Below are 10,408 nucleotides of genomic sequence, written 5' to 3' on the forward strand. Positions count from 1 at the left end.
ATCTACTCACCTCAGCCTCCCAAAGGCGCGGGATTACAGGCTGAGCCACTGAGCTCGGCTACCATAGTATCTTTTGAATAATTTTACATATCATGCTTCAAGTAGTTTCAATCTTGTATATCAAAAGTAAAATTCCTTCCTTGGATGAAATCACACAAGCTTGGATGATGTCATCTTGGAAGACAAATTTCTCATAATTCTCTTTCTGGTGAAGCTTGGACAGGTATATCTTCCTTGTAGGGCACAGAATCCTTTGGATAGAAGGTTTTTTTTTTTTCTCAGTTAAGAATCTGAGTCAGGTTGGGCATGGTGGCTCACGCCTATAATCCCAGCACTTTGGGAGGCTGAGGTGAGAGGATTGCCTGAGCCCGCAGATTCAAGACCAGCCTCATCTCTACAATTAATCAAAAAAATTAGCTGGGTGTGGTGGTACGTGCCTATAGTTCCAGCTACTTGAAAGGCTACGGCAGAAGGATCAGCTAAGCCCAGTAGGTCAAGGCTGTGGTGGCCATGAGCGTGCCACTACACTCCAGCCTGGGCAACAGAGTGAGACTCTGACTCAAAAAAAAAAAAAAATCTGAGTCAGGCATGGTAGCTCACACATGTAAGCCCAGCTCTTTGGGAGGCAGAGGCGAGAGGATTGCCTGAGTCCAGGGGTTTGAGACCAGCTTGGACAACTTGGCAAGACTTCATCTCTACAATAAATTTTTAAAAATTAGCCAGGCATGGTGGCATGAACTTGTAGTTCTAGCTACTTGGGAGGCTGAGGTAGAAGGATAATCTGAGCCCAGCAGGTCGAGGCTGTGTTGAGCTGTGTTCGTGCCACTGCACTCCAGCCTGCCAGCCTGGATAACCGAGTGAGTCTATGACTCAAAAAAAAAAAAAGAATCAGCTCCAAATCTGTGGAAATCATTTGGGGATTGTGCTTGATTCTTATCTCTATTGCAGGTCCTGAAGATGGGACTGCTTCTTTGGGTTGGGAGTGGGGATTCTCAATCTCACAGACTTGAGACTTTTCTGACACAGGGGTTTTCTCTGAAAGAGAGGGGACAGAAGAGGGAAGGGAGCCATCAGCCCAGGCCATCTCCCTCTTAGAGCCTAACTGTGGCATGCTAAAGGCATTTCCCTCTCTATCGCCACTCCCAGAATAATTCCAGCCTCCCGATATAGCCTGAACCTTTGTGTCTCCCTACCTCTATCCTGTTAAAAAGAAAACTTGAGAGCTAGGATTGTCTGTATTGTCTTCTGCAAATGAAGACTAGAATTGCGTCTGTCACTTAGTTCAGTAAAGAGGACGGGAGAATGCCCAAAGTGGCTTTTCCACAGCTCAAACTCTATTTCAGAGAGGACTCTCCAGACCATCCCTTACCACATACACGCATCTCCATCAGCTCCTCAGAACTCTCCTGTTTTTAGAAGCTCATATACATGGGTCCTGGGATTGGCAGCCTCCAGTCAGTGGTGTCCTGGGCCTTGGAGAGCTGATTGTGTACATCTCTTCCCAGTTTCACTTTCTGTGCCAATAGCCTGAAATTAGCCATAGTGGAGAAATTTACACCATGGAAATTGGACAACACTACAAATTGTGGCTCTCCCAGCCCTGCCCCCAGAGGAGTAGTTATTAAACATTTGTTAGCACACTGCTACCTTCAATCCTATTTCTGCAACTTGCAAGCTCTATGATTCCATCAAGTCATTCAGTTGTTCTGAGCATCAGTTCTCCGTAAGATGGAGATCTCATAATTTCTACCTGCTGGATTGTTTGGAGGATTAAATGTGATCACAATCTTCTCATGTGTTTAGTGCAATGCTTGGCTCCTAGTAAATACTCAGTACACTATAGAATGGTTCCAATTAGCTATTGCTGCATAACAAGCCAATCCCCAAATTTAGTGGCTTAATACAACATTTATTTTGCTCATGAGTCTATAATTTGGGCAGACTTGCTGAAGATAGCTGATAATTGGAAAGGCATGAAGGCTGGAGGTGGGAATCATCTGAAACTATGTTCACTCATGAGTCTGGCATTTGATGCTGGCTGTCAGCTGGGGCTACTGATCAGAGCACCCACATGTGGCTTCTCTAAGTAGCCTTACAATATGGTGGCTGGGTTTCAAGGGTGAGTATCCAAAGAAAAAACTAGGTAGAAGTTCTATCAACCTCGAATTTAGGTAAAGAAGACCTTGCTCTCAGTTTTTGCATTTGGAATTTTTTTTAAAAGTCAACAAACAGAGCCTGTAATCCCACGCCTTTGAGAGGCTGAGGTGAAAGGATTGCCTGAGCCCGCGGGTTCGAGACTCACCTGGGCAACTTGGCGAGACCTCATCTCTACAACAAATTAAAAAAAAATTAACCGAGTGTGGTAGCACACACCTGTAGTTCCAGCTACTTGGAAGGCTGAGGCGGAAGGATTGCCGGAGCCCAGCAGGTCGAGGCTGTGGTGGCCGGGAGCGGCCACTGCACTCCAGTCTGGGCAACAGAGTGAGACTCCAACTCAAAAAAAAAAAAATCAACAAACACTAGTGGGACAGTCCAGGCAATCGTGATGCAGGAAAGTGGAGGTGGGTGTTCATTTTCTGTGCCAGTGGGTGGCTTCTTAGGAAAACACAAGCTAAGAGGAATGTTGTATTATTTGTGGAAATAAAATTCACGTCGTGGTTGTAAGAGAGGGAAAAAAGGAAGTTCTATCACCATTTCTAACTTAGTTTTAGAAATCACATACTATCACTTCTTTCACATTCTATTTATTAGAAGCAAGTTAGTAAGGCTGGCCCATTTTCAAGGGGACAGGTATTAGACCGCCCCCTTTTGATAAGAAGAGGATGAAAATGTGTAGATGTTTTTAAACCATCACAGCTATTGTTGCTGCCTTTCGTATGCTCTAGTTTCTGGTATGTGAATTATCCCACTTCTTAGCCTATGAGCTTTCTGCAGGAGGGCGGGAATCCAATGAATTCAGTAAGGTCCATCCACCATTCCCCCATCATTCCCCAAGTGAGCCTAAGGCCCTGGTTACTGCAGAATTTAGTCAATGTTATAGAAATGAATATCCTCTTGCAGGAGCTGCCCCTGAGCATTTATGCTCCAGTTCCCTAGGATGACATCCCCGGTTGTCCCATAAAAACTGAGGTGAGGGACCTGGGCAGGACACAACCAGGAGGGTAGATGACTTTACCAGCAGGACCATGACTATAACAGGTCCTACTCGTCTTGGGGTGGTGGACAATTGAGAGAGTAAGTTTATGGCTCAAACTCCCTCCACAGCTCCTTTAGCATTGGGATGGCAAGATCGATGTCTGGAAATCAGGTAGTGAGTTCATGACATAGCCTTTCTCGGCCTTAGGTTTCTCAATCTGTCAGATGCAAATAAGAAAAGTCCAAGGCCAGGCTGGATGGCTCAGCCTGTGATCCCAGCATTTTGGGAGGCCGAGACAAGAGAATTACCTGAGCCCGCTGGTTTAAGACTAGCCCGGGCAACTTGGCGAGACCTAAAAAAATATAAATTATCCAGGAATGGTAGCACATGCCTGTAGTTCTGGCTACTTGGAACGCTGAGGTGGAAGGATTGCTGGAGCCCAGCAGGTCGACACTGGGGTGGCCATGAGTGTGCCACTGCACTCCAGCCTGGGTGACAGAGTGAGACTCCAACTCAAAAAAAAAAAAAAAAAAAAAAGAGTGAAAGAAATTTACTTTAAAAAAAAAAAAAATGTTCACGGACCGGGCGTGGTGGGCTCAAACCTGTAATCCCAGCATTTTGGGAGATCAAGGCAGAAGGATTATTTGAGACAGGAGTTTGATATTAGCCTGGGCAACAAAGCAAGACTCCATCTCTACAAAAAATTTTTAAAAATTAGTCAGGTATGCTGGTGTGCACCTGCAGTCCAAGCTATTTGGGAGCTGAGGCAAGAGGAAAGCTTGAGCCCAGGAGCTTGAGGCTGCAGTGAGCCATGGTGGTGCCCCTGCATTCCAGTCTGGGTGACAGAGAGAAACCTTGTCTCAAAAAAAAAAAACCTATGGATTGGACATTTGAAACAGATTATCATTTTATTTATTTATTTAGTCATAGTCTCGCTCTGTCATCCAGGCTGGAGTGCAGTGGCTCACTCACAGCCATTACAGTCTTGATCTGCTGGGCTGAGGCAATCCTTCTGCCTCAGCCTTCCAAGTAGCTGGAACCACGCCTGGCTAATTTTTTTGATTTATTGTAGAGACAAGTTCTTGCCAAGTTGCCCAGACTGGTCTCAAACGCCTGGTCTCAGACAATCCTCTCACCTTCACCTTCCAAAATATTGGGATTACAGACATGAGCCACCACGCCTGGCTTAGATCATTGTATTATTTAGAAAGCTAGGTTAGAAGCCAATTTCTTCTTCTAGAAACAGTTGACAGGGTCACAAACTTCTCTCACAGGAAATAGGATAAGATAAAACAGAGAAATTATCTGACATTTATTGTTTGTTTGTTTGTTTCGGCCGGATTTCACTCTGACACTCAAGGTGAGATGCAGTGGCACAATCATGGCCCACTGAAGCCCCGACCTCCTGGGACCAAGTGAATCTCCTCTCTCAGCCTCCTAAATCACTGGGGTCACAGGTGTGTGTCACCATACCCAGCTAATTATTACTATTTTTTTTTTTTTAGATATGGGGTCTTGCCATGTTGCCCAGGCTAATATCAAACTCCTGGGCTTAAATAATCCTCCCATCTTGGCTTCCCAAAGTGCTGGAATTACAGGCATGAGCCATTGGGCCTGGCTAAGATCTGCTTTCTCCTATGGGACCGTTTTTTTGAATCCACAGAGCAGGAGTGTAATCCAAGAAGCACGTGCATATATACAGATGGTCCCTGATTTAGGATGGTTTGACTTATGATTTTTCAATTTAGTAATGGTGTGAAAGCAATACACACTTAGCAGAAACCATACTTCAAGAACACATGCCAACCATTATATTTTTCAGTTTCAATACAATATTCAATAAATTACATGAGATATTCAGCTCTTTATTATTAAGGTAAACTTTGTAAAAAGGTGAAATATTTATATGATCTGAAGAAAAAGCAGAGTATGAAAGTAAGCTTTGTGTTAGATTATTTTGCCCAGTTATAGGCTTAAATAAGTGTTCTGAGCATACTTAAGGTAAGCTAAGCTAAGCTGTGTTTCTCAGTACGTAGGTGTAGTAACACATTTTCTTTTCTTTTCTTTTCTTTTTTTTTGAGTTGGAGTTTCACTCTGTTGCCCAGGTGGAGTGCAGTGGCACGCTAACAGCCACTGCAGCCTCCACCTGCTGGGTTCAGGCGATCCTTCTGCCTCAGCCTTCCAAGTAGCTGGAACCATAGGCACACACTCCCATGCCCAGAAAATTTTTTGATTTATTGTAGAGACGAGGTCTCACCGAGTTGCCCAGGCTGGTCTTGAACCCTTGGACTCAGGCAATCCTGTCACCTTGGTCTCCCAAAGTGCTGGGATTATAGGCTTGAGCCACCACGCCTGGACTTAAGTGCATTTTCAACAAGGTATTTTCAACTTATGACAGGTTTATCAGGATGTAATTCTGTTGTAAGTCGAAGGGCATCTGTGTATGGGATGTTTGCGTGAGGGCCTCTTTAGGAAATTTCCCAGAAGAAGGGACCCAGAAACCCCTTCATTTCAATGATGGGAGGAGGGAGCAGAAGGGGTACTGCACAAAAGCTGGGAGTGCAAGCTGGAAGAGGTGCAGGAGAGAGGGGAGGTGCAGAGTGGCCAGGCCCAGCAGGTTATTTCCTGAGTGAAGGGGGCGGGAGGCCCCTGTGTTCCATGTCTGGTTGGGGGTGCTCAGGTCAGACATTCCAAGACAGCTCCTAGGGAATCCAGATCTTGGCCTGTGCTGGTTCCATCACAGGGAAGGCCAGGGCCAGCTGGGTCTGCATCTGACCAGAGAGTCATCCTAGGCACATCAGGGTCCCTACTCTGGGCCATAGCCTGCTCATTTCTGAAATGAGAAGAGTTTTCTTTTCTTTTTCTTTTGAGTCAGCGTCTCACTCTATTGCTCAGGCTGGAGTGCAGTAGCACACTCATGGCCACTGCGGCCTCTTCCCACTGGGTTCAGGTGATCCTTCCGCCTCGGTCTTCCATGTAGCTGGAACTACAGGCACACACCACCACACCCAGCTAATTTTTTTATTTATTGTAGAGATGAGGTCTCACCAAGTTGCCCAGGCTGGTCTCGAACCCGTGGGTTCAGGCAATCCTCTCACCTCGGCCTCCCAAAGTGCTGGGGTTATAGGCGTAAGCCACTGCGCCCGGTCTAGCAGAGTTTTCTAGAGCAGCTTTTCCTAAAGGTGTGGTTCATGAATCTCATGGCCTAGCAGGGATATTTCAAAGAAAAAACAATCTTGAGCTCATCTCCTCAGAAGGAAACCCACAGACAAATGTTCAAGTGCAAGTGTTTCACTTGGGAGGTGATCCCAGGAAGCACTCGTGAAGAGAAAGGAAGGTAGACGAGAAGGGGAAGGAGACCAGTTCAGGGTGCATCGATGAACAGATTACTGCAGTGGGCAACTGCGATTCAATTTCCCTGGGACCTCTCGGGTACTGTCTAGAACACACCTCAGTGTCCACTCTAGCCCATTACAGGCTAAGGGCTGCACTCAGGGGCACTTTCAGCCCTCCCTGTGTACCTAGGGAGCATGGTCCTGGGCCCGAGAGATCCCCCAGCTAAGTCACCTGTGTTTGCATTGAAAAACCATCAACATGTGTGAGAATTATGAGTGCCAAGGGGATATGAGCAGGCCATGGACAGGAGTTGCTACACAGACAAGCAATTTTGTTTATGTACATTTCATAAATGTGAGATCAATGATAGTTTCCATAGAAATCCTGTTACCTTTGTAATAATTATGGTCATATAGTGTGCACCTGTGCCACCAAAACTGAGTTAAGCAGTTTAGCTCAGCTCATATTTAGTAAAGAGAGTGTCATTAACTGTAGTTCAACTTGCTAAAATAGTTTCACACCATTCTTATATTGTTTACATTTGTTATAGTTCCCTTTTATTGTTACAATATTATTATAATAATAGCATCATGGCCCCAAATCATAAAGATGGATCCATAAAGATCGATCCAAAAGAGGTTCATTAAAGAATAAAAGTAGTATTGAAAATAGTAACAAAAATACTGCAATATAAAACATGGTTATATATACTATTGCAGATGAATAAGATGATTTTATACAAGTAGTAAAAACAAAACAAAACGTGAATCAGGAAGACAGGTATGGGAATAAATATCCAAAGATGGGATTCATTCCTATATTTCCTCTAGTCCCTGAGGCATCATCTATTGTGAAACTTGGTCAAATAGTGGCATGCAGCCCGTTGAGGCTTTTGCATCACATTTGCATCAGACCCTGTAAGCTAGTAAGAAAACCAATCAAGTTTTTCCAGAATATAAGTAAAATAAAATCCAGTGTGATATAGATGCATTTTTTCACTAAAGACGGAGAAAAAAATAAAACCATAGAAGCATCATTAAACTTGTCCAACTAATGGTGAAAACCAACACAATTCACACTATGGCTTGTAAATTGAGTTATAGGCTACTGAGAAATATGATGACCAGGGAAAAAATACAGCAAGCTCTTGGCAAAATTACTTGGTCAACACTTTTGGATTTCACAAAAAATCAGTGGCACACAGTGTGAAAGAGTATTTGCCGTCCTGAGTGATTGCTAGCAGACAATTGGCTTTATTGTTGAATAAAACCACCCATGGCAAGTCTCATTCATTCAATCAAAAATTTATTCCATCCTTTCTTTCTTGATGACAGATCCCTGATTTTGTTCCATGGACCAAACTTTCCAGTCTCAGGCAACTGATTATGATTGGTCTAACTCAAGCATAATCAGCCCATTTCCTACTTTCCCAGTCTTTCTTGCTGCTACAGGAGACCATGGAACCCAGTACTGATCAATGAAACATTATGGGAAATCTGCTGAGAGTACTTGAAAATGTTTGTTTTTTTTTAATAAAAAAGGTGACCGGGCACAGTGGTTCAAGCCTATATAATCCCAGCACTTTGGGAGGCCAAGGTAAGAGGATGGCCCGAGCCTACAGGTTCAAGATCAGTCTGGGCAACTCGGCGAGACCTCATCTCTACAATAAATCAAGAAAAATTAGCCGGGTATGGTGGCACATGTCTGTCGTTCAGCTGCTTGAAAGGCTGAGGTGGGAGGATCACCTGAGCCCAGCAGGTCGAGGGTGTGGTGGCCAAGAGCGTTCCACTACACTCCAGCCTGGGCGACAGAGTGAGACTCCAACTCAAAATAAATAAATAAATAAATAAAATAAAAAAGGTGTGCATGCCAGTTCTCCTCTTCTACCTTCTTCCTAATTTGACCATGAAGCAACAGGTACAAGGTAAAGGCTTAGAGAATTCCAGAGACACCAGTGCTGACATTATTAACCCACTGAATGAATGTCAGTGGCTGCTTACCTCAAGACTTCCTGTTACAGTATAGACGTCAACCCCTCTATGTTTAAAGTCACTGTAACTTGTTTTCTATTACTGGTAGCTGCAAACATTTCTAATGGGTGTACCACTAGTGTGTAGAGTATGAGTCAGCTCTCCACATATTTTCAAAAGGCACTCTAGGGAAATGTGCTTGATGACTTTTTGTTCTGTTTATCATTGAATTCCTTTGCAAAACTAGATGAATGAGCTTCTGGCTTCTAGTTGGGCTCAGCAATGGGGATACCCAGCAGGAAATGGAGAAGGAAGAGAGTGAGATCAGGGCACTTAATCTCCTGGTTTCTGGCCTGTGAGTCACCATGGGTCGGATGCATCCTTCAACAGAAGGCCACTGGTCCTCCCACTCCATCAGCCCACTCTATCTACTTTCCCTCTGCTGATGGAAGCCCCCCTCCCCTTTGACCTTGAATCCTGTTGGTGGTTACAGCTCTGCTGCTGCTCACCCAGGTTACTGCACCATCTCTCGGGGTGCTTCTACATCCACATGTGTATAAATAGCCCCTTTGTAAATAAGCCTTCCTAAAATCATCTTGGTTTTGAGTGTGCCAGTATCTTTTGGTGTTCCGACTGGTCAGCCAGCATCAATTCACAGATTTTAAAAAATAGCAACAATAAAAAAAACCCTCTGTGACATATTCTGTATGCAAAAATAAATGCTAAACTTAATTATTTTTTAAAAACTTGCATCTGAATATCAACTACACACCACTGTATTCACAAAGGCCAGCTGATGGCAACAATCTGGCTCCTGATCTTGATAAGTATAGAAACAAATAGCAAGAAGAGTCAATGCTTTCGATTCATGGTCTCTTCTACGATGTCTTTTCAGAATACTGTGTGGAGAAATGGACAGCAAGTCAAAGACACTGATGAACAAAGTATGCTGGCTGCTGAAGGAAAGATGTTTACATGAGGTTTTGAGGAAAAGATGAGATACAGCTTCTCTTTGTGGTCTAATAGTTGTTTGACATAGGTGGCTAGCTCAAGCATCATCTCGGGCACATTCAGTATCTTGATTATCCTAATCTTTGGCTTCAGGGTGAGGCTATCTCCATCTTTCATGTTGAGGAAAAGGCATCGAGATTTTTGAAGACAGAGCTGTGGGGCTGCCAAAGCTTAGCCTTTGAGAATATAAGTCTTTCCTTACATTTGAAAGTTCTCTTCTTTTGACAGAGAAAGAAATCGATATAAAAACAACCACTAGAAAAATCAAAAACAGACCTATAAACCTTCAAATCATCAGACAAAAATACAAACATATGTGCACACACATATGCATACCAAAGAGGACAAAAAATATACATAGTAAAACAGAAAACAGAGGAAACATTAAAATAGAAAACATAGTAAAGATAAGACAGAATTAAGGCTAATAAGTTATATCAACACGTGTAATTGGGATAAACCCACTCTTACAATAGAAAAAAAGATTCTCACACTGGATGATAAAGCAGTGTCCTATTGTATCTTGTATACAAGAGATATGTCCTAGCCGGGCTCGGTGGCTCAGCCTGTAATTCCTTGCTTTGGGAGGCTGAGGTGAGTGGATTGCCTGAGCCTGCGGGTTCGAGACCCGCCTGGGCAACTTGGTGAGACCTCATCTCTACAATAAATAAAAAAATCAGCCAGGCATGGTAGCGTGTGCCTATAATTCCGGCTACTCGGAAGGCTGAGGTGGAAGGATCACTGGAGCCCAGCAGGTTGAGGCTGCGGTGGCCAGGAGCGGCCACTGCACTCTAGTCTGGGTGACAGAGTGAGACTCCAAACCAAAAAAAAAAGAGATATGTCTTTATCAAAGTAACCCATAAAGATGAAAAATAAAATATAAACCAAGGTATATCAGAACTACTGAACTGAGGTGGCAATAGTATCGTCAGCCAAAGTTAACTTAGAAAAAATG

Source organism: Carlito syrichta, unplaced genomic scaffold, assembly GCF_000164805.1.
Source record: "Carlito syrichta isolate Samal-C Ts95f unplaced genomic scaffold, Tarsius_syrichta-2.0.1 Scaffold315530, whole genome shotgun sequence".
NCBI classification, from domain to species: Eukaryota; Metazoa; Chordata; class Mammalia; order Primates; family Tarsiidae; genus Carlito; species Carlito syrichta.